The following is a 23650-nucleotide window of genomic DNA, read 5'->3' as shown; positions in this document are numbered from 1 at the left end:
GTCTGGGGCAAAGCAGTGTGAGGCAGGGATTAGGTTGTGAGGAATTAGAGCCATAATTCTCCTCCAGCAATCTGAGCTCTTGGGAGAAAGGTATGGCATAAACCGGGGCTTATAATTACAAATCAGAATTTTTTTCTCTTGAAATCCCTTCTTCACTTAATATTCTTAATAATGAACCATTCCTAGGAAAAGGGAACATGAGACCTGAGAGGTGGTTTTCCAACTGAGAGGAGTGTTTTGGATCCTTTTGACTCGGCTTCCCAAATGTTTTTTAATTTTTTTCCTCTTGGGATCAGATGTCACAGACTGACCAGACACTATTCTGTCTAAACAGGAAATTCCCTATCTCCGACCCCAGCCTGCTCCTCCCTTCTCCCCGTCTTTTATTTACCCTTTGACCTGAGCATAATATAAATATTTAATCTCCTTTATTACCTGAAAATTATCTGTATTTATTCTGTTTGTTTAGTGATGGTTACTTGAAAACAAAACAAAAACTATAGGATTGGGCTAAACAACCAGTTTCTTGATTTTTCCACTGAGGTAATCCCTGCTGGTATTTAATTTCAATAATTGACTGGTTGCTCCCCAAACACAGCTCAGGTTTTCCCAGTCTTCTTGCTTTGGGCCTCTTTGCCTGGCAAAATTCCACTCACCTCGCAAAACCTATTTCCAACACCCCCTCCCCCTGGGAAGACGCCCCCGACCATCTCGCCGCCTCTGCAGCTGGACCGGCACTCCCGTCTCTGCTCCCAGAATGCCCTGGGTGTCGTCACAGCCGGCCACCCCCTGGACCCACTGGAAGGCAACAAAATGGAGCTGTCTCAGTAGGACTCTAGAACAAACTTCCCAACCTCAGATACAGACCCTACCGCTTTCTAGTTCTAAAACCTGAGGCAAGTGTCCTAACTTTTCTGTGGACCAGGCAGCCATCTTTCCAGGTTTTGCTCGATTCCCTTCTGGCTTTTAAGAGACGGATGTAAGCCTCAGAGGATGGACAGATGAGGAAGAAAAGGGAACTAAACAGTGGAATAAACACGGGGATGCAGACCATCAGACGGAAGCGGTGTGAAAAGAGAAGGATTTTTCTGGAGAGGAAAGAACAGGTCATCTGGAAGCGGCTGAGACACCAAACTTCTAGCCCCGAAGTGAATATCCACACGTTCACTTAGCAGCCGCTGTGGCCTACTGTTGGGGAGGTGTGGGTGAATTTGTCAGTAGCCCTGTGTTCCTGCACACCGGTGAGTCTGTGACGGAGGCTCAGGTGCAGTGACAGGATGAGACCTGAGCAGGCAGGTCCCAGCAGTCTGTCCTGGCACAGATCACAAAGTCTGCCTCTCGGGCAGGACCTAGCTTTGGGATTATCCCAGCCCGCCCCTGCCAAGCCAGAACTGCTTAGCCTAGGGCTAAGAGAAGCCCATGGCTGTATAACTCAGGCATCAATGTACCTTTTTTTTTTTTTTTTAATGTTTATTTATTTTTGAGAGAAAGCACAAGCCAGGGAGGGACAGAGAGAGAAAGGGAGACACAGAATCTGGAGGCAGGCTCCACGCCGTCAGTGCAAAGCCCAATGCGGGGCTCGAACTCACCAACTGTGACATCATGACCTGAGCCAAAGTTGGATGCTTAACCAACTGAGCTACCCAGGCGCCCCCAATGTACCCTCTTAACACACAAGTAAGCCCGTGCCAGACCCTGGCTTTCAGTGTCCTGATGGCCTTCCCAGTCGCTCAGGCTATAGTCTGGGGTCCTTACCGTGGTCTGGCCCCCTGCTTACTTCTCTGTGTTCTGTCCCCATCTGGCCTCATTGTGGTCTCTTAAATACACCAAACCGGTCCCTTTCTAAGGGCCTTGGCACTTGCTGTCCCTCTCCTGAGGATCCACTCCTCCAGACACATGCATGGACTGTCCTCTCCTTTTGTTCGGGGGTCTGCTCGAATGTCAGCTCTTGGGTGATGTCTGCCGTGCTGACCTTACCTAAGGGAGGTCCTATCCTTCGCTCCCCACTTACCTGCTGTACTTAGCTTTTGCACACTCACCTCACCTGCATTACATCTGTTACCTACTTGCTCGCTGCCTTATTTGGTTTTTGTCAGCCTCCCCATCTGTGTATGCTCTGCGGCTGCAGAAACTCTATTTTGTTCGCTGCTGCATCATTGCATACCTGAGCAGGAACGGCCGTTAAGTGGATAAACAGAATGCAAGGCCCCCAACCCCCTCGTTCCCAGGGAGGAGCAGAGGCCCAGAGCAGAAAGAACCTGTTCAAGGTCACTCTCACTGGCTGGCGTGTCACAGATTCCAAATTCAGCCCACATCTCCTGGCTCCCAGATGGAGATTTACAGTGCCACTCCATGTGATCTGAAGACCGGCCCTGTCACCCTCACCGTTCCTAAATACACACTGCAGGCTGGACTCTGAAAGGGAGGCTGAGTGCAAAAGGCTTCCTCTGCTGTACTTGAGTCTCTTTGTAGGTCTTACTCCAAGTAAGCTATGAATCTGAATGGAAAAGTTCTTTAAGAATCCGGGCCAGGGGCACCCGGGTGGCTCAGCCGGTTGAGCGACTGACTTCAGCTCAGGTCACGATCTCACGGTTTGTGAGTTCAAGCCCTGCGTTGGGCTCTGTGCTGACAGCTCAGAGCCTGGAGCCTGCTTTGGATTCTGTGTTTCCTTCTCTCTCTGCTCTTTCCCCACTCGTGCTCTGTCTCTCTCTGTCTCAGAAATAAATAAACCTTAAAAATAGAAAGAAAGAAAGAGAAAGAAAGAAAGAAAGAAAGAAAGAAAGAAAGAAAGAAAGAAAGAAAGAAAGAATCCGGGTCAGAGGCGCCTGGATGGCTCAGTCGGTTAAGCACCGGACTCTTGATTTTGGCTCAGGTCATGATCTCATGGTTCATGAGATCGAGCCCCGAGTCAGGTTCTGTGCTGAGCATGAAGCCTGCTTGACATTCTCTCTCCTGCTCTCTCTGCCCTTCTCCCACTTGTGTCCTCTCTGTCTTTCTCTGTCTCTCTCTCTCTAAAATAAATAAATAAACGTTAAAAAAATAAATTAAAAAAGAACCCAGGTCAAGCTCTCTCGGGTCCTCACCTCCAAGATGACCAAGGAAAGAAGGAGCAACAGTCATGCCACAAAGGACCATGCCATGTGCAGCCTACTCACTGCACCAGCTGTGCCCATTGCGTGGCCAAAGACAAGGCCATTAACAAGTTCATTATTCAGAACACAGTGGAGGCCACCTTGGTCAAGGACATTTCTAAAGTGAGTGTCTTCAACACCTGTGTGCTTCCCGAGCTGCATGTGACACTCCATTACTGTGTTACTGTGTGAGCGGTCCCATTCCCAGCAAGGTACTCAGGACTCAGGAACCACTCTTGTGAGGCACAAAAGGACCAGAACACTCACACCCTGATTTAGACCCGCGGGTCCTGCCCCACGACCTCCACCAAAGCCCACAGAAAGAGCTAAGTCCTTAAGGACAGAAGAACAATGGCTTTCTAGAAAAAAATAAAATGGAGATTAGGCTTTAAAAAAGACGAAGAAAAGAAAAAAGAACCCAAGTCAAGATGATGCTGGGGGAGCCGGTCACGAACTATGTCCTCAGACGGCAGGTCAAGAGTCTACTGGATTTGGTTGGGTTGGAAGGCAGAAGGATTCCCAACAAGGTCAGGTGGAACTGGAGTGGGTGTCCAAGACAAGTGAAACAGAATCAGAGCCCGGCAGAGAGAGAAGAAAGACACAGGTACCCATTCATATAACGTTCGCTCAGTCAGTCAGCAAATATTGAGCACCTACTGGAGTATTTTGATATCTCTAAGGATGGGTGCATGGACAAGACAACCTGTGAGACCTTACAGCCCAAGGAACCTGATCCTGTATGACTTTGTCTTCAAAGGACCTCTTTGTAGAATGGTTTCTTCATCAACGGAAGCCCTGAGTACTCAAGATGAAAAGTATCCACAAAAGAAAGAGGCACAAGCTTTTTCCTCTTCTTTCCTCTCCATCAGCAGCATGGATACCAATGATAACCATATCATGGAGTCATGGATGCTGGGCCACCCAAGGCCTCCATGGCTCATTTTGTCCATCCTCCTGCCCCTAAGAATAAACAATACTTTCTTGGACCCAGGTGAGGGTGGGCCATTTTTAGAGATTGCCAGCATAGTTAATTCCATAGCTTCCCTTGGTCTACTTTCCTTGACTATTGGCCTTTTCCATATGAAGTCTGCCCTCATACCTTCTGCTATACCTATTTAAGTTCTTTTGTAAAGTTCGTCTCAGTTATCACAGGCGATTCCATAGACACCAGACCCCCTTTTGCACCACTTACTAAAGACTACATTAAAATCTTAACCAATCAGCCAACAAATAAATATGCATCGGGCATCAATTATATGCAAAAATCTATGGTAGGTTTAGGGAGAAGTACAAAAAGAAGGCAGAAGAAAGAGCCATGGATCTGGAGACGTAAGTGAGAATCACAGCTCTGACACTTGTTCCCATGAGGACAAATCTTCTTCCTCACGTCAAATTTATCATCTGTGAAATGGGACGGCCAATTCTTGCTCCATCTATCACACTGGGTTGTTGTGAGTTTCAATAAAAATTACAACAAGCAGGGGCTTTATAAACTGTAAAATTCCATAGAAATAATGAGTCAGATGTAAGACGATGCAGTGGAAAAACACTGAACTTACAGCCACAGGGCTGAGTGGGCCTGACTCCATCATTTACTTCCCTTGGGACTTCGGGCAGCTCATTTAACCTGTTTGCCTCTCTGTAAAAATGGCTTGTTGTGCAGATTGAGACACTGAACACAGAAGCATCCATCATTAGCCTCTGGTACCTTAGCAGATCTCACATCTGTATTTGTTCATTCATTTGCAGGTGACCAGGGGCAAGAAGGGCATGCGGGCAGACCAAGAAGAGATTGCAATTGTGAACACCTCGGTTCAACCAGGCATAAAGGGTCAGCCTGGGAGCAATGAGAAACGAGGCTGGAAGGGTTGTGGAGGGAGTAGGGAGGGTGAATGCCAGACTAAGGAGTCTCAACTTGACAGAACCATTTGTAGCCATTAAGGAACCATTGATGGTTTTAGAACGGCAAGGTAGCAGATGGCAGATATTTCTGTTCTTTGTGGAAAGTGGCTCAGGAATGGGGAGTCTTCTGGAATTGTTGGGTTCTCCACTCAAGGGCTGAGTGGGTAACCTGCTGGCATACAACGTGGGCTTCAGAGGGTCGAGGCCTGGCTAGCACCTCTTTTGACATAGCTAGAGCTCAGAGAAAAACCTGCCCAGGGCCTTGTATTCATCACATACAGATACATAACAAATGACTTCAAGAAGTAGTGGTTAAAGCCAATTAAGAAATATGTATGTATTTATTAAATATTTAAAATAGTAAAGATTTATTAAATAATTATTCTTATCTCACAGTTTCTGTGGGTTAAAAATTTGAGAGCGTGTTAGCTGGGGTGGCTTAGACTCTGGGTCTTTCATGAAGTTGCAATCAAGATGTCAGTCAGCCCAGCCTGGAGTCATCTGAGGGCCTGACTGGAACTATCGTATCCACTTCCAAGATGGCGTACTCATATGGCTGACAAGTTGGTGCTGGTTGTTGGCAGGAAGCCTCGTGACTCAGCACATGAACCTCTTCACAGGGCTGCTTGAGGGTGGTCATGACATGGCAACAAATTCCCCAGAGCAAGTGTCCAAGAGAGAGCAAGGCAAAGGCTACAATGTCTTTGATGCACTAGCCTTAGAAGACACACACCCTCACCTTCATGATATTCCATTGGTCATACTGGTTTATTCTAGTTCAGTGTGGGAGGGAACCTACAAAGGGACTGATCAAGGATCATTGGGGCCTTCTTAGGGGCTGGCTACCATGGCAGGGAGAGTGGGATGTCAAAGAGAATGATCTTGGAATCAAATAGATCGGGTTCAAATTTTAGGTCCTTGACTTACACCCTGTGTGACTTCAAGCAAGTCACATATCTCAAGCTTCAGTTTTGTCCCTCTGAAACGAGAATAAAATTAGCAGTGGCAGCGTCATAGAGCGTTGTAAGGAGCCAGCAAGGTGAAGCCCATAGGGTGCTTGGTCCAGCTCCAAGCCCAGAGTCCATATTTGGTAGATAGTAGCTTTATGTGCTGGTATAATGCACAGACAGGTAGGTAGAGAGTTGTTCTAGAAGCACAAAGTGTCCCTGTGGTAAGCTGAATAATGCTGCCTAAGGATGTCCATGCACTAATCTCCATAATTTATGAAAATGAGACCACATATGGCAAAAGGGATTTTACAGATGGAAGCCAGTGATCTTGGGGTGGGGAGATTGTCCTGGATTAGCTGAACAGATGCAATGATGCCATCACATGGGTCTTTATGAGAGGCAGGCTGTAGCAATGTGGAGGTGAGAGGGTGAGGTGATGACAGAAGCAGAAACTACAGTCAGGCAGCCGCGAGCCAAGAGGCCAACGTATGCTGGCAGCTTGAAACTGGAAGAGGCAAGGAACAGATTCTCCCCTGGAGCTTCCAGAAGGAGCCATCCCTTCTGTCGTCCTGATTTTGGCCCCCTTTAGGCTCATTTCTGACTTCTGACACCAGAACTAGAGGACAATAAATTTGTGTTGTTCGAATCTACTAAATTTGTGGTAATTTGTCGCAGCAGCAAGAGGGAGCTAATAGGATCCTTTGAGGGGCTTGGGGAGGGGGATGGACAGGGAAAGAAAGGATAAAGGGAGGAGGAGGAGGAGGGTGCATCTTACAAGAACCATTGCTCTCTCACAAGACAGAATGACAGCCCTGATCCTGTGGGTTCTGGAACTATCCAAGCACAAGGCATGGATTCAGGGCCCCAGCAGGGATAGTGGCTATATAGAGAAAGCAAAGAGTAACAGAGCAGTTCTGAAGATGACTGGCCTGGCCTGTCGACTTAAAGTGCCTTTTGTTTAATGCCATACCTGATAAAGGGTTAGTATCCAAAATACATAAAGAACAGATACAACTCAACACCCAAAAAAACAAACACTGCAATAAAAAATGGACAGAAGGGGCGCCTGGGTGGCTCAGTCAGTTGAGGACCAGACTCTTGATCTCAGCTCAGGTCATGATCTCACGGTTCTTGGGATGGGCTCTGTCAGCACAGAGCCTGCTTGGGATTCTCTCTCCCCCTCTCTCTCTGCACCTCTCACTCTCTTGCTCGCTCTCTCAAAATAAATAAACTTTTTTTTAAAAAAATGGGCAGAAGACACGAATAGCCATTTCTCCAAAGGAGACTTCCAGATGACCGATAGACACATGAAAAGATGCGCAACATCACTCATCATCAGGAAAATGCAAATCAGAACTACAGTAAGATATCACTTCACACCTGTCAAAATGGTCAAAGTCAAAAGCACAAGAAACAAGTGTTGGCGAGGATGTGGCGAAAAAGGAACACGTTACACTGCTGGTGGGAATGCCAACTGGTGCAGCCACGGTGGAAAACAGGATGGAGGTTCCTCAAAGAGTTAAAAATGGAACTGTCCTAAGACCCAGTAGTTGCACTACTAGGTATTAACCCAAATAATAGAAAAACACGAATTCAAAGGGATACATGCACCCCTATGTTTACTGCAGCATTGTTTACAATAGCCATACTATGGAAGCAGCCCAAGTGTCCGTCAATAAATGAATGGATAAAGAGAAGGTGGTATATATATATATGGTATATATATATAGTATATATATATATATATGGTATATATATATATATAGTATATATATATATGGTGTATATATAGTATATATATATATGGTGTATATATATATTATATATATATACACACTATTATATATATAATATATATTATATTATATAAGAAGGTGGTGTATATATACATATATATGTATATATAATGTGTATATATATATACATATATACATTATGCAACCATAAAAAAGAATAAAATTTTACCATTTGCAACAATATGAATGGAGCTAGAGAGTATAATGCTAAGTGAAATAAGTCAGTCAGAGAAAGAAATATGCCTCTGATCTCACTCATATGTGGACTTTAAGAAACAAAGCAAATGAGCAAAGGGAAAAAAGAGAGAGAGAGGCAAACCAAGAAACAGACTCTTAGCTCTAGAGAAGAAACCAATGGTTACCAGAGGGGAGGCAGGTGGGGGTGGGGGAGATAGGTGCTGGGGATGAAAAGTACACTTACCACAGTAAACACTGAGCAACGTATACAGTTGTTGAATCACTCTATTATATATAAACCTGAAACTAATATAATATGTCACGCTATGTTAACTATACAGGAATTAAGATTTAAAACTCAATAATAGGGCGCCTGGGTGGCTCAGTACGTTGGGCGTCCGACTTCAGCTCATGTCATGATCTCCCTGTTCATGAGTTTGAGCCCCACATCAGGCTCTGTGCTGACAGCTCAGAGCCTGGAGCCTGCTTTGGATTCTGTGTCTCCCTCTCTCTCTGCCTGTCCCCTGCTCATGCTCTCTCTCTCTCAAAAATAAATGAACATTTAAAAAAAATTTTTTAATAAAAATTTTAAAAACTCAACAATAAAAAATGAGTAAATAAACAAAATGCCTTTTGCTTGACAAGAAGTAAAATGGGTGGGCCGGTTCCTGATGACCTCAGTGGCCCTGCTCCGAGATGGACACTGGGCAAACTTCTCTCTCCCCTCAGAAAGGGGACAGAGACAGGGACAAGGAGAAACTGTCTCCTGAAACCTTGGGGAGATGAGAGGAAGTGGGGGATGCAGGAGGCCGTGGGCAGCTCATCAAGAAAAATAGGACTCGGAACCCCAAGTTCTTCCAACTTGCTGCTCAGTGACGCCGAGAAAGTCAGGTTCACTTTTGTCGTACGTCAAATGAGATTGCTGTAAGAATCGCATAGGTGAAGCCGTGTATTGTATTCTACACAACAGGCATATGGGATGCGATCAATAAATGTTAGCTATTATTACAGTGACCCGAACGTCTGGTCTGACCTCCCCACCCACAACACCCCCATCTGTAAGAGAGGCACGGCTCCGTGGGTGGTGTTAAATCGTCAGTAAAATCACCCACGTAGCAGGGGCTCCGTTAACGTCAGGTACTCTTAACGTTATTAGGAACCCAAGCTTGGGAATCCTACAATTCATCCTCACGCTCACGGAGCACTTAGGAGCAGCCTGACCTTGGATGATCAGTTGGTCATCTCCGACCTAGGAATGACTATCCCTTCTTTCAGGGTAGCTGTGAGGACAAGAGACATGAACCGATGGCAGTGCGCTGGGCGCTGAGTAGATCCCCCGTAAACGACAGCTATTGCGATGGCCGGTGGCCAGGCCCATCAGCGGGGAGAAGCGTCTCCCACCAAAGGCAAATCAGATGACACTGAAGAATCTTTCTGTTCCCCCGTGACCCTTGCCGCTCACCTGGCTGACACGTGATGACGAAGGCACTGAGCTCTTGCCCCCCGACACGGCCAGCTGGATAAGCGGGAGAGGAGCGATTAGCAAGCCGGGAGCAGAGCCGACCACATCACCCTCAGGATCCCGTGTTTCCCACGCAGTCACCTCCAGGCAGCCCCACCAGCAGCCCTGCTCTGGTCCAATGCAAAGGCAGTGCCTCCACTTCCAGGGGCCATACCGACTGGTTATAGATAGAAGTTCTCACTGGCACAGCGTCTCAGTTCCTGCTGCCGGGTGGGGCCCAAAGGTGGGTGTGCCCTGTCCCTAAGCAAAATCCTTGCGGTCTCCTGCGAGAACAGTAATAATAGAAGCTTATAACTGTGCTTGTGCACCAGGGGCTCTGCTGAGCACCCTTCTTAAGGAGGTAGATTACCTTCTACCCACTTGACAGGTGAGAAAACTGAGACACAAGGAAATTAAGCAACTGGCTGCAAGTTATTCAAGTTATTCAAGCAGTAAGCAGAGAATCAGGATTCAAATCCAGTCATCTGTCTTTGGAGGCCCTGCTCTCCCCATCAGGCCACTCAAGCGCACTACCCTGGGCACCTGTAGTCATAAAAGTCGCCCTCGTTGATGGCCTTGGAGCCTGCAATGCAGAGAGGAGGCAGACGCTGGCACCACACTCCCGGGATCGCAAGAGGATCCCTGCCTGGGAGGAACCAACCAGACCGCACTTGCCCTACTGGAGCTCGGCCCCCTCCCTGTTCCTTCGCTACCCTCTGTACTGCTCCTCTGAGACCTTGAGACCTTTGCGGAGTCGGCTCCCAGATCCCTGGTGGAGGGAATCCGGTTTCACCCAGGTCCTCCCCAGCGCCTCCAGGTCAGCCCTAGGTAGAAGGCTTCCTGGCCAAGACACTAGAAAGTTTCCAACCCTTCACAAACCCCCTCTGGGTGGGGAGTTGAAATAAAAACAGAGAAGGAGGAGGGGCCATCTGAGAACTGAGTTTTCCCCGGACACTGAGCAAGCCTTCAACATCCTGAGGACTGGAGTCCAACAAGTTGCAACTCACCAAAACGTCTTCCCCTCCAGCTGCACCGACTAATTACAAGAGAAAGGCTGAAAGGGAAGGTTCAAGCTTTCCATGACAGTGTGGTTTTTCTCTCTTACTCTCCTTTCTCCCCCTCCTCCATTCTTCCTTTCCCACTCTCACTCCTCTTCTTCCTCCCGCTCTGGCTCCTGGCAACATGCTCCTGCAGAGAGGTACGAGTTAGCTGTGTACACTGAGCACAGACTCATCTGTCATAAGGGTCTTCCAGAGGCCACAGAATCGAACCCCTGGCTCCTAACACACACACAAAAAAATCTGCTCACCTGTCAGCATCCTCCAGAAAAGGGGTAGCAAAGGGGAGGCTGGATGGCTCCCCTCAAGACAGCCTTCCAAAGTAATGTTGGGGCGCCTGGGTGGCGCAGTCGGTTGAGCGTCCGACTTCAGCCAGGTCACGATCTCACGGTCCGTGAGTTCGAGCCCCGCATCGGGCTCTGGGCTGATGGCTCAGAGCCTGGAGCCTGTTTCCGATTCTGTGTCTCCCTCTCTCTCTGCCCCTCCCCCGTTCATGCTCTGTCTCTCTCTGTCCCAAAAATAAATAAAAAACGTTGAAAAAAAAAAAAAACAACAACAAAGTAATGCTTACTTCTCTTTGCACAAGTGATGCCCACTCATGCAGAAGATACAAATGCTTAAGATTAGCCCCGACCCCAGCCACCGGCGATAACACATTATCGATATTTTGCTATGCACTAAATCCTTGACATTCCCAAGAATTATACCTCAAGATCTCCATGACTCTCCAAATTTAAGAAGATGGATACGTTAGGGGCAAACCCCAAGAGCCTTTGCAAAGAGATCCTTACTCTACATCTAAACTGTATCATCGTAGGCTTTAGGAAGGGAATGTCCTAGTTTGAGACCGGGAGTGGATGCGGTACCACCCACTTTACAGATGAGGAAACTGAGGCCAAAGGGATGTATCCGTTTTTCTGTGGCCCTCAATTAAATGGGAGTCAAAGATGCAAAGAGAAGGGAACTTCTTGGCAGAGTCTACAGAGAACTGGCTGGTGCCTGTGTTGGCCAGGAACTTGGGAGGCACAGGGAAGCCAGTAGGAATATTGTCCTCCACCTGCAGGTTGAGTCTCCAGCTTGACCAAACCCGAGTTTTCCAGAATCTGCCACCCGGTGTGTTGTCTGGGTCTGGGAAATGAGACATTGGTGGGTCTGAACAACCACCCTGTGGCCCCAGGTAGCCCCATGCTGACACAGGGTGTGTGCTCCCAGGTAGCAGAACTGGGACCAGGGTATCCCCAGAGAAGGCCACCAAGGAGAGGGACAGATAGATGCTCGCATTGGATGTCACAGGAACACTCGGTTCCAGAGAGCGTGTCCTACCCAGGCATTCAGGGAGAGCTTGCCAGGACAGGAAACCTGGGACCAGCCCGCCTCCTCACCCCTGTCCCGCACTTAACACTACTTAACCCCGGCCAAGTCCTCTGACAACCGGCATCAAACAGGGGCAAATCCGCCTTGAACAAAAAGATCCAGACACCCCAGACTGGCGGTTGAGCTTACCCCTCTATTCCAGGGCAACCAAAAAGCTCTGGGCAATGCTTTGGAGTTAGTTGCAACCTGTAATGTTGCCTGCCCCTCCCCTTCCTCCTCCAGGATTGAGCCTGGAGCTAAAAGCCCTCACTCGCCACTCCCTTTGCACAGCCCAGAGCCAGCCGCGGAGAGTCTTCCATTCCTAGACCTGCTACGGATTGACTCATCCCCTGCCAGCTTTCCCTGAGTCCTAGCCCAGAGTCTGTTCTCGCCGCACCCACAAAGCCCTCGCTGGATGCCCCTCTTTCTTGCGCCGGAACCTCTAAGAAGAGTCCATTTATTTTTTCCCCCAGCCGTGCCCAAGCTCCTACAGCTTCTGTCTTCATATTTCATCTCTCTGGTGGCTCATCACAGAGAAGAAAGAGGGGTTTAATGAGAACAATTCTAGATAATGATAAAAAGAGGAAGGAAAGATCCACACGCTAAGAATCCCAGCTAGCTCGTTCTTCCAAATGACCTCGTGGAGAAGTTTAATGGAGGAGACCCATTGCCCAAGTTTCACGAGGGCCTTTGGAGCACTCCAAGGATCTCTAAGGTCTTGGGAAGTGTTTGGAAATAGAAAATTAATAATTTTGGAACCATTGAAGAGCCAAAAAAATAAAAATAAAAACACTCATATGACTTCTGACCCAGATACTGTTTCCTCCCAAGATACAGACACACCCTTCTTATGTGCTTTGGTACCCATGCCTCCTACGTGTAAACATCCACACACACCACCTCCACACAAACCCGGAGATGCCGGGGATTTGATCTGCCCCGGGTAGAGCAGGTAGAGTTGTCAGATAAAAATAAAAACGTAGGCTACTTGGTTAAATTTGAATTTCAGAGAAACAACAAATTTCAATGTAAGTATGTCTCAAATATTGCGTGGGACATTCTTACGCTAAACTCTATTCATCGTTTATCTGCAACTTTAATTTAACTGACCATCTTATGCTTTATCTGACATCCTTAACCCTAAGTAAGGCATCTACCCTAGGCCCCCCACAGAAACACTACTACCCAGCCCCACATAGACCCTCTACCATAAACGTGAACCTTGATCCGTTGTGAATTCTATTTTCGTATAATCGTCTGAAAATTACTAGGGCTGAGGATCTAGGGCGGAGCAAGTTGCTTTAAGGCCCCTCACCATCTGCCTTAATCCTGCTCCCACTCAGGAATATGCCCATGATTAAATGTTAAGAGTGTAGGGATGCTCAAACTCACCAAATGTCAAAGACCTTTGGTATCCCAAAAGGCCATTTTCTCTCTCATTCTAAATTTTCCCTCCACAACAGTACTGGTTTGGATTAAGAAACGGCTGGAAGTATTGGTCCAGGTGAAGAGTTTAATTCTCAGGTGCTAGAGAAAATCAAAGAAGTGGCTTAGCTGGTTTCTAAGGTAACATCACAGAGATGCCCAGGACGGCAGTCGTGCTGTCTTAGCAGATCTATTGTTAAAGGACTAGATGTATATTGAGCCTATCATGAAGGCTACAACTCTGTACTCCATAAACACTGACCATGACAATGAAGACAAGGTCTTAGGGCATCCCTAAGTTCTTCCCCTGCTCATCTCCCGGATAGCTATGCACCCTCCAATTTGATGAGCTCTCCCTCTCTCTCCTAGAGTAGAGCAAAGATCTCCCAAATTTCTGATAGAGCTCCTTGAAACATCTCTGTTGGGGGCCTTTCCCTTGTTAGGCATGTGTGGACAAGATTCCCTCACGCTTTTGACTCACCCTGAAACGAGGTCTGCCCAAGGCTCAGGTCTCTAGCTGGCAGCTTGGCAGTGAGCCTGTGATGGTTGGGAAAAGAAGCATTCTATTCGGCTTTCCAATGCTGGCTTGCCTCAGAGATCGATACTGCCAACCGGCCCTCCTGCGGCTTCTATTTCCAGGCTGGTAGAATGGGTTCATGTAACTAACCAGATATTGTCAGAAGGACCAAAGAGATGATGTCTGTGAACATTTGGTGAATTCTCAGAAGGACATGGTCAGGTTCTGAAACATAAGGCATCCTTCAAGGATAAGATATGGCTTAAAGCTTCCAAAGAGATTTTTCTTTCTTTTTTTTTTTTTTTAAATTTTTTTTTTCAACGTTTATTTATTTTTTGGGACAGAGAGAGACAGAGCATGAACGGGGGAGGGGCAGAGAGAGAGGGAGACACAGAATCGGAAACAGGCTCCAGGCTCCGAGCCATCAGCCCAGAGCCTGACGAGGGGCTCAAACTCACGGACCGCGAGATCGTGACCTGGCTGAAGTCGGACGCCTAACCGACTGCGCCACCCAGGCGCCCCCAAAGAGATTTTTCTATCTCCAGGACATCTCCCGTGAGAAACTCAGAGTTTTTAGGTGCAGAAAAAACATCTCTGGTCTCCTAGAACCCGTACAATTTTTTGGAAAAAGAAAGAGCTACAGGGCTCCCAGAGGGAATACAAAGCATAATGGAAGAGGGGTTCAACCTTCAGCGAGAGGACCAGCGTCGGAGCTTCCTAAGAGTGGGAGATTTCTGCTCCTGAAAGCTGACAAAACAATGAGCTCTTACCACACAGCATCTTGCAGAGTCAACGTACCATAAACATACACAATCCCAACACTCTTCGAGGTGGCGGAAGAAGACGTCAGGGACCGCCCGGCACCACTCCAAATCCAAAAATCCACGAAGACGATGTAGTGAAAGTCCTTTTGATCGCAAAGAACAGAAACCCTCTCGGACGAGTTCAAGGAGTGACAGGGACTGTTGAGAGGGAATACTGGAATCATGTCATGGAGTGTCATGGAATCGTGGGGAAAACATCAGAGGATCCAAGAAAACCAGGGTGACTCTCACTGGTCTCCAGCTTATCAGCCGCATCCTCCTCACTTGCCACTGAGTGCCTGTTCACCTTGTTGCCCAATATCCCAGTCTCCGCTATGACTTTTCAGCTCCCGTGACCACGACCAATTCTTCCATCTGTACCTTTCGCTCACATGTCTGAACGAGGGTCTAGTGGGCCCAGCTCGCTGAGGAATGAGTCTTGACGGGGTCAGGTGTCCTTCCCTGAGCCAATCACTGTGATGGGACAGGGAGGGTTCAAGGCACTGAGACTTGCTCCCCGTGAGCAGAGGCAGAACAACCATCACGATGCCTGGTAACAAGGGAATGATGAATACACCGACGGGGGGAGTTAAGGCTAAGAGGAAATACCCTCCTTGTCCACAGTGAATTGAGACTTCAGGCCAAAAGGCCATCCATTTAGTGGGCAGTATGCTAAGAAGTTTACATATGTTGTCCTGTTTCGTACTCCCGTCAACCCTGCACAGGGGGATAATTACTCCCATTTCACAAGCAAGGAAAACTGAAGCTCAGCAAAGTCACACACCAAGGTCCCTGAGCTAACGGGTGGAGGCGCTACGGTCCAACCCAGGCCTGTATGACTCCCGACTAGTGCGTCTGCAGACACAGTCCTCCATGGAACAAGGTTCTGCCTCTGTACATGGACTCAAATGAAATGCAGACAATGAAAGGGATTTTTCACCCCAAATCACCCTGAGTGAGGAAGAACGGGAAGGGACAGGGAGACCAAGAAAAAAAAAAATGATGTGTTTTTCCTGAGTAAATAAGGACGAAATGGTAGAAAGGTGGAAGAAGGCTGGCCTATATAAGGATCTCGGGTGTGAAACAAAGGGTAGCAGAGAAAAATGAAAGCCAAGGCCATAGAAGAGTACTTACTTGAAAGGAGTGATTTTTTGCTGCTGATCTTTGTTCCTGTACCAGAAGTGCCTATTAAAAAAAAAAAAAAAATGCCGTTGCTTCAGCAACAGACGGAACCGGAGGCCCCGCAAGGCCTTTGCCAGGTCAAGAGCTTTTTCTATTCCCCCGGCCCCCATCATTTCCATTGTCAAGACGAGGGGCAGAGGCTTGCTGAGGCACACCGCTCAGAGGGTGTGGCAGAAACCCAGACCTCATCTGAACCGAAGAAGTTAAAGAAGACGTGGGGGGCAGGGGCACCCTACCATGGGCCCTACCCAGTCATACCTGAAGACAGTGACCGAAGCTGAGACCAAAAGCAAGTCCTGAAGCAGATCCCCACAGGAAGTAAGAGGAAGGGGGACGGAGAAATGATCAAAGCTAAGACACACACCCCTAAGATCCAGAAACGGACACATACACACTCGCACAGAAACAGGGAAACGGAGACCGCAGAGAGCAGGCTGCCTTGTTTATTCTCCTGCAAGGCATCTGGATTTCTCAGTGAGATCCTGAGTTGGGTCTTTTCCTCATTTTCCATCTGGACTGAATGGTGAAACGGCCTGGCACGAGAGGTGCCGTGAGTCAGCTGCAGACTCAGGCTTGGTCCCTCTGCCCCTCATCTCTGCTCTTTGCCAGACCACACAACCTCCCTCCCTCCTGCCAAGCGTGGCTTAGCTCACCATCCAGGTAGCGCACTTCAAAGACTTGGGGGTGAGGCGGGCTGGGCTGGGCCAGCCTCGGGAGGGGAGCAGAGTCCACTCCCAGCCCAAACACTCTTCGTCAGTTCTCTTGAACGCCTTCCGCTCCTCTCACACCCCTGACACTTGGAATAACCCCTGGAAGTTAGAGCTGGAAAACCCGACTTTTCACTGGAGCGGTCGGTCTCTTCCACACTGCGCGTCTGTGCAGCTTTATGACTGTGGGGTTGACCAGATGTCAGCCAAAGCCCAAGCACCGCCTGGCACCAACAGTCTGTGTGTTCCTCCCTGAAGTATACTCCCCAGGGCGATCCAAAGACCAGGGGTGCTTGAGTGACCAGAAACCACAGGACATCTTGCAAGGTGTGTGGATCATCAGGGTGTGGTCTGCCTCCTACATCTTCTAAGGTATGACCTTTAGGCCACTTTGTATCAAGAGTAGGGGTGCGATCTCCCACGGAAAACTGTAAAGATCTCTGCGATCAGGAAACACACTCATCTTCGTGTCCCCGGCAACACAAAGTGAAGGGCAGTGCCTCGTGCTCTCACTAATTGTCTGCTGACCGGTAGCCTCCTCTGACTTTTTTTTGAAACACGGCAGAACCGGAACAGCATGAAAACAACATGACGTTTCTTCCTTTCTCAAATCTGTTCTCTCCTGACGCTTGGGTCTATGCATGAGCCTGAGCGCTGGTCCAAGGACTCAGTGTCCTATTGTTTCACTGGTGGAAAACCTGAGGACAAAAATGTCTTTGACATAAAAAAGTAAAACAAAATAAAAGCTTTTAACACTCAGTGATCTGTCAGGCATGGTGGCGGTGGGCAGAAGATGACCCCCCACGACCCGTGTGCTCTCGTATAAAGTCCTCCTCCTGAGTGTTAGTGGGACATGTAATTTGCTTTCAACCACTAGAATATGGCAAAGGTGACGGGACATCACTTCTGTGATTGTGGTACCTCATACGGCAAAGGTGAAGGGACTTTGCCGATGTAATTAATTTGCAGTTGACTGAGTCAATTCCAAGGGAGATTTTCCTGGGTGAGCCTGAACTAATCAGGGGAGCTTTAAAAAAAAAAAAAAGAGGGTCTAGATGTTCCCTGAAGTTAGAAATTTAAACCTGCAGAGGTGCTCCCTGCCCACGAATACCCTGTCTCTCTGTCTCTGTCCCTACTGTCTCTCTCTCTCTCTCTCTCTCTCTCTCTCTCTCTCTTTTTCTCTCGGCTAGAATGACACTTTCTGATGTGGGTAGAGGGGCTTGGTTTCTGGATAGGCAGACAGCCACCCCCCTCTCCATTCCCCCGCCCCAGTCCATCCTAGCTGTCTCAAATGTTCATCTCCCTTGACACATCCCAGTCTCTTCCTGCCGTGACGTGATGACCAGCTCTTGACGTCTTGCAGCAAGATCTAGTCAAATCAAACAGGTGGCCTCCACCTGCCCTTCCTCCCCAGCACCTCCTCTCCGCCTTCCTGCAAAATGGAGCATGATTGCCCAGAAAACGTGAGTTCTCCTCCCAAGCCCAGACCGTGGTGTTCTATTCCGCACAGAGCCTTCCCTCTGGGAGTCCGTACTTTCACTGCCACGTTTTTGTGGATGATTCCCCAGATCTCTACCACCAGCCCTGCCGTGCTGTCTGTGCTGAGGCTGGCTTCTGCCAGACGTTGCCCACGTCCGCCTCCTACTCTCCACTTTTCCTCAGTGCTTCCTCTGCCCTGATCATCTGCCTCCCACCCCATCCTCTCAGATGTCCCGCCTCTAGAACCTCAAACTCACGTACCTTCCACACACCCGCCTTCCTCAAATATTCCTTTACTGGCCACCGAATTCTGCCTCCGTAATAGAGAAGAAAATCATCTGTCGTCCTACTTATTATTCGGGAATGTTCAGGTGAATGTTCAGGGTGTGAGAACAAAGAAGCTCCATAAATTTAACAGCGTACCTGAGGCAGAACACTTACACTTTCATTCTGTGTTAACATTCAGTCTGTAGAAACAGCGGAAGCGGGTAGAGCCGTGTACGTGGGGCCAGACGGCCGTGGAATAATGATTGTCCAGGCTGAGGGATGGGCTCGTGAGGATGATTACCTCCTCTATTTGCTTCTGCGTATTTTTGAGATGCTCCACCATAAAAACGTTTTTAAGTCGAGTTCAATACCCAGTTAAATCCTTAATTAAAAAAGAAGTGGGCAAGGATGAGCCCACACTGTTTTCATTGGTCCCAAGTGGTAACAGTAGCCTGAAAGTGTGTCACTGCTTTGCTATTGCCTCTCCTGAACCCCAGCCCCCACCCGGCTGGATCCTTCCTGTTTCTTGCCAGGGGCTGTGTGCATGTGCAACATCTGTTCTACAGCGGTGAGAAGCTGGCTGGGCAGATGGATAGATGCATTTGTACCGCGATGATGCCAGCACACTATTAGGGTGTTTTCACTGTTTTCTCTCACCGGAAGGTGGGGGGGTTGAGTCCGGGCACCAGTACAGAGCTACTTAGCTTACGACAGTCCATCTCTGGGTCTCTCGAATACACAGCATGGTCTGTCTACGTTTCACACTCCACTTCCTGTCTGAGTCCAAGATTCACACAACTCCTGACCTGTTTTCAGACCAGGAGCCATCACACACGTGGCCACATCTTTTGGGCCCACACTGGCGGTGTGCGGACAGAGAATCATTGCACCAGATTCGGGGGGCATCCGTCACACCTTTCTGAGGACCAGATAAAGTCCCTGCACCTTTCCAGGCCTGTGGCTCTTCATTTTGACTTTGACTTTCAACCTGTAGAGCCGATATTGACCTCACTGGTTTCTTCCCAGACTCTCAGAGTAGAGTTGGGCCATATGCATTCCAAATACCCAGCTCTGGCCAAAATCAAGCACCCGGGAAGTGCCCAGAATGGCCTCTAAGTGTCCCCAACACAGGCACTTCACTCCCCCCACCCCCAGCAACACTTCTGCTGCCCTCTGCCATCTGGCTGGGTTTCTCACTGGCTGCAGGAAGCAAGTGATTATGGAGGATTTAATAATTATCAACAAAGGAAATTAAAATGTGTTTGGTTTCATGTCTTTTGCCTTTAATGCTTTTGCAATCTAGAAAAGGTAACTAAGGTGGAAGGCTGGCCACTGAGAAATAAAAAATAAGTAAATAGAAAGGAGGAGAGAAACAGACCTCATTCATTAATCTGTAGACATTCAGTGGGGCTTCCAGGGGGCCCACTGCTGCCTAGACCCTAGACAGCACAGGACTGAACCCCACAGTCAAATCACCTGCTCTCAGGGTACTTTCTTTCTAGACATAATGAAGGCCTGGAAAGACGATGAGAAAAAGATGCAAACCTGGCTACAAAAATACCCCCATGAAAACGTGTTTGAAGAAGGTATTGTGAATAATAACTACCACTTGAGTGTTTACTATGTGTTATGAATTGAATTCTGTCCCTGCCCAAATTCCTGTGTTGAACTCCTAACTTCACGTCCCTCACAAGGTGAACATATTTGGAAACAGGGCCACCGAGGGGGCACCTGGGTGGCTCAGTCGGTTGGGCGTCTGACTTCGATTCAGGTCTTGATCTCACAGTTCATGGCTTCGAGTCCCGTGTCAGGCTCTGTGCTGTCAGCTCAGAGCCTGGAGCCCGCTTTGGGTTCTGTGTGTGTTTCTCTCGCTGTCTGCCCCTCCCCCGCTCATACTTTCTCTGTCCCAAAAATAGATAAAAACATTAAAAAAGTTTTTTACAAAATAATAACAAAATTAAATAAATAAAAAGGAAATAGGGCCATTACAAGTGTAATCAGTTAAGATGAGGTCATATTGGAGTAAAGTGGCCCCTAATCCAATATGACTGGGGTCCTTTTGAACAGGGACATCAGGACACAGACACACACAAGGGGTACGTCATTCACAGACCACAGCTAGGCTGTTCCCAAGGAACTACCAGAAACTGGGAGAGAAGCCTGGAACACATCCTTCCCTGGCACCTTCCAAGGGAGCCCCGCCCTGCCGACGACACCTTGGTCTTGAACTCATAGCCTCCCGAAGCGTGAGACAATGAACTTCTGTTGTCACAGCAGCCCTAGCAAATTAATACACTGTGCAACAGGTGCTGTGCTATGTGATTTAGAGATTATCTCATTTAACCCTCGTGCCAACCCATTGGTAGGTACCATAGCCCATTTTACAGCAGAATAAACTGAGCCAGGGGAAGGGTAAGTAACTTCCTCAAGGTTGGGCTGCTTTAGTCTGAAGGGACCGTGTTATTCAAAACTCGGGGCTCAGGAGCAGCTGGGTGGCTCGGCTGGTTAAGCGTCTGACTCTTGGTTTCAGCTCAGGTCATGATCTCACAGTTCCTGGGATCTGCCAGTGCGTGAAATCTGACAGTGCTGGGCCTGCTTGGGATTCTCTCTCTCCCTCTCTCTCTCCCTCTCTGCCCCTCACCTGCTCGTTCTCTCTCACTCTTTGGTTCAGACTGCATGAGAGATGGAAGTGTTGGATCACTATATGGTACACCTGAAACTAATATAACACTGTATGTTAACTATACTGGAATTAAAATAAAATGTGAGGGGCGCCTGGGTGGCTCAGTCGGTTAAGCATCCGACTTTGGCTCAGGTCATGATCTCGTGGTCCGTGAGTTCGAGCCCCGCGTCGGGCTCTGTGCTGACAGCTCAGAGCCTGGAGCCTGTTTCAGATTCTGTGTCTCCCTCTCTCTCTGCCCCTCCCCCGTTCATGCTCTGTCTCTCTCTGTCTCAAAAATAAATAAACGTTAAAAAAATAAATAAAATAAAATAAAATTTGAAAAATAAAGTTATCATCAAAACAAAATGAAAACAGGGGCACGTGGATGGCTCAGTCCGCCAAGTGGCTGATTTTGGCTCAGGTCATGATCTCACGGTTCATGAATTCAAGTGCCACATCAGGTTCTCTGCTGTCGGCACAGAGCCCACTTCGGATCCTCCATCCCCTTTTCTCTCTGTCCCTCTCCTGCCTGATGTCTCTCTTTCAAAATAAATAAATAAACTTAAAAGAAAAAAAAAACAGCATGGGGCCCAGGGAAACCAAACCCACCCTCCACACCCAGTGTCGCCTCACTGGGTAAACCCCCCATCTTTCTCCCCTCGGCCTTTCAATCCTTACTCCAGACAGATGTTGTCTCTTTGGCTGACTTATGGTTAAGATGCTTCCCTGTCCTGCTCGGTGGTCGAGTTGGTGCCTTCACCTGTTCTAAGTCTGTACAAGTGGAAGGGCCTGGTGAGACGGGATATTCGTGCTGCGTGTGATACCTCAACTCAAGCACCCTCGTTCACCAGCAAATCGGTAGCCATCTCTTTGGGAATCACGCCATCTGTGCTGGCAGCCTCTGACACATGCCTCCCAGCCATCAGAATACAGACCGTTCACGTTCTTTATATGTGTTTAATACGCGTCTTTGTCTAAAGCTTGTCACTCCGTGGCGTGTGGACTCCTTCTGTCACACAGCCTCCCACGCCGCTCTGGAAGACATGTCCCATTTTCAAAGGTATGACAGCCAAGTAGCACTACTGTCTTCATCAGTGGCCACTAGGCTAACGGGTGGACGCGAGCCTGACCCTGAGACAGTGCACCAGCGCCGACTGGGGCGACGTGATGCTGTCTCATAAAAGTGAAGATGTCACGGGACCATTTTGTTTTGCAGGTGATTTAAGGGAGTTTTCACGGGTGATTTCGACTCTACTCAATTTGTGTATTTCAAGCTGATTTCAGTCACTACATAAGCCATGACTCCATTGTAGTTTTGTTTTTTTTTTTTTTAATTTTTTTTTCAACGTTTATTTATTTTTGGGACAGAGAGAGACAGAGCATGAACGGGGGAGGGGCAGAGAGAGAGGGAGACACAGAATCGGAAACAGGCTCCAGGCTCTGAGCCATCAGCCCAGAGCCCGACGCGGGGCTCGAACTCACGGACCACGAGATCGTGACCTGGCTGAAGTCGGACGCTTAACCGACGGCGCCACCCAGGCGCCCCATACTCCATTGTAGTTTTTAAAAAAACAGTGAGGATGGGGCGCCCGGGAGGCTCAGTCAGTTAAGTGTCAGACTCAATTTTGGCTAAGGTCATGAACTCATGGTTCATGAGATCAAACCCCTGCATCAGGTTCTGTGCTGACAGAGTGGAGCCTGCTTGCAATTCCCTCTCCCTCTCTCTCTCTCTCTCTCTTTCTCTCTCTCTGCCCCTCCTCTGCTCATGCTTGCTCTCTCTCTCTCTCAAAATAAATAAATAAATTTAAGTAAATGTATAAATAAATAATAAAAACACAGTGAGAGAGGAACACCTGGGTGGCTCAGTTGGCTGTCAGTTGAGCCTCTGACTTCAGCTCAGGTCATGATCTCATGGTTCATGAATTCAAGCTCTGCATCGGGCTCTCTGCGTCCATGTGGAGCCGGCTTCAGATCCTCTGTCCTGCTCTGTCTCTGCCCCTCTCCAGCTTGTGCTCGCTCTCGTGCTCTCTCTCTCTCTCAAAACTAAACATAAAAAAAAAAAATAGCGAGAGGATTCTGTCAGCAAAGAAGACATCACACAAGCCAAAAAATCTTGTACCATAACAATTAAAGCATAATCAGGACAGGAGTGATTTATTTTCAGCAGAACATCAAGTAAACATCAACCAACACACTAAGTTAATGTTGTCATTTTGTGTTTTGTTGGGTTTGTAGTTTTGATTGAGTTTATTGACACATTTGTTGGATTTTACAATGAGAGAAGCTTATGGAACTTAGGCCTTATTGTGTTTGTACATATTTAAGTTATACTACAAGTAACATATTTTAAGTCCAACAGAAGGAGTATATTGGAATTTATTGATATTTTAAAAGATTTTAAGTAAAACAAGACTATTTCAATTATTCACATTTGAGACACAAAGGGTTGAGCAGACTAGTAGATAAAGGGACAAAATAGAAACACATCAACAGTGACATGACCAATAGTCAGAATGATGCAGAAATAAAACAAGGTGATTAACAAAATGCTGGAATAATTAGGGAATGGTAAATAGTTTTCATTCAAAAGTAATTTATTAAGGGCCTTCCGTGCCAGGAACTGTCCTGGGGACTCCTGGCCAAGAAAGAGGGAAAGAAGGAAAAGTGGAAATAATATATGAAAATGAGTATGGCCTTGGGTCCTTCAAAACATTCTGTCCAAAGGGAAAGATTCGGTCTA

The 23650-nt window shown here is 47.8% G+C and overlaps 1 long non-coding RNA gene and 1 pseudogene across 1 annotated transcript; one reads left to right on the top strand and one right to left on the bottom strand.

Annotated features, from left to right (window-relative positions):
* The first annotated feature begins 3090 nt into the window (after positions 1-3090).
* On the top strand, positions 3091-3504 carry LOC101088684 (annotated as a pseudogene).
* Positions 3505-16222: 12718 nt separating this feature from the next.
* Positions 16223-20070, bottom strand: LOC109502861. The gene is made up of 2 exons (XR_002745060.2): positions 18423-20070; positions 16223-17200 (listed from the first exon to the last, which is right to left on the bottom strand). It is a non-coding gene; the product is annotated as an uncharacterized LOC109502861 (long non-coding RNA).
* Between the last annotated feature and the right edge of the window lie 3580 nt (positions 20071-23650).

Source organism: Felis catus, chromosome C1 (genome assembly GCF_018350175.1).
Source record: "Felis catus isolate Fca126 chromosome C1, F.catus_Fca126_mat1.0, whole genome shotgun sequence".
Taxonomy (NCBI): Eukaryota; Metazoa; Chordata; class Mammalia; order Carnivora; family Felidae; genus Felis; species Felis catus.
Note: the sequence above shows the minus strand (reverse complement) of the source record. Positions and strands in the feature narration are given on the sequence as shown.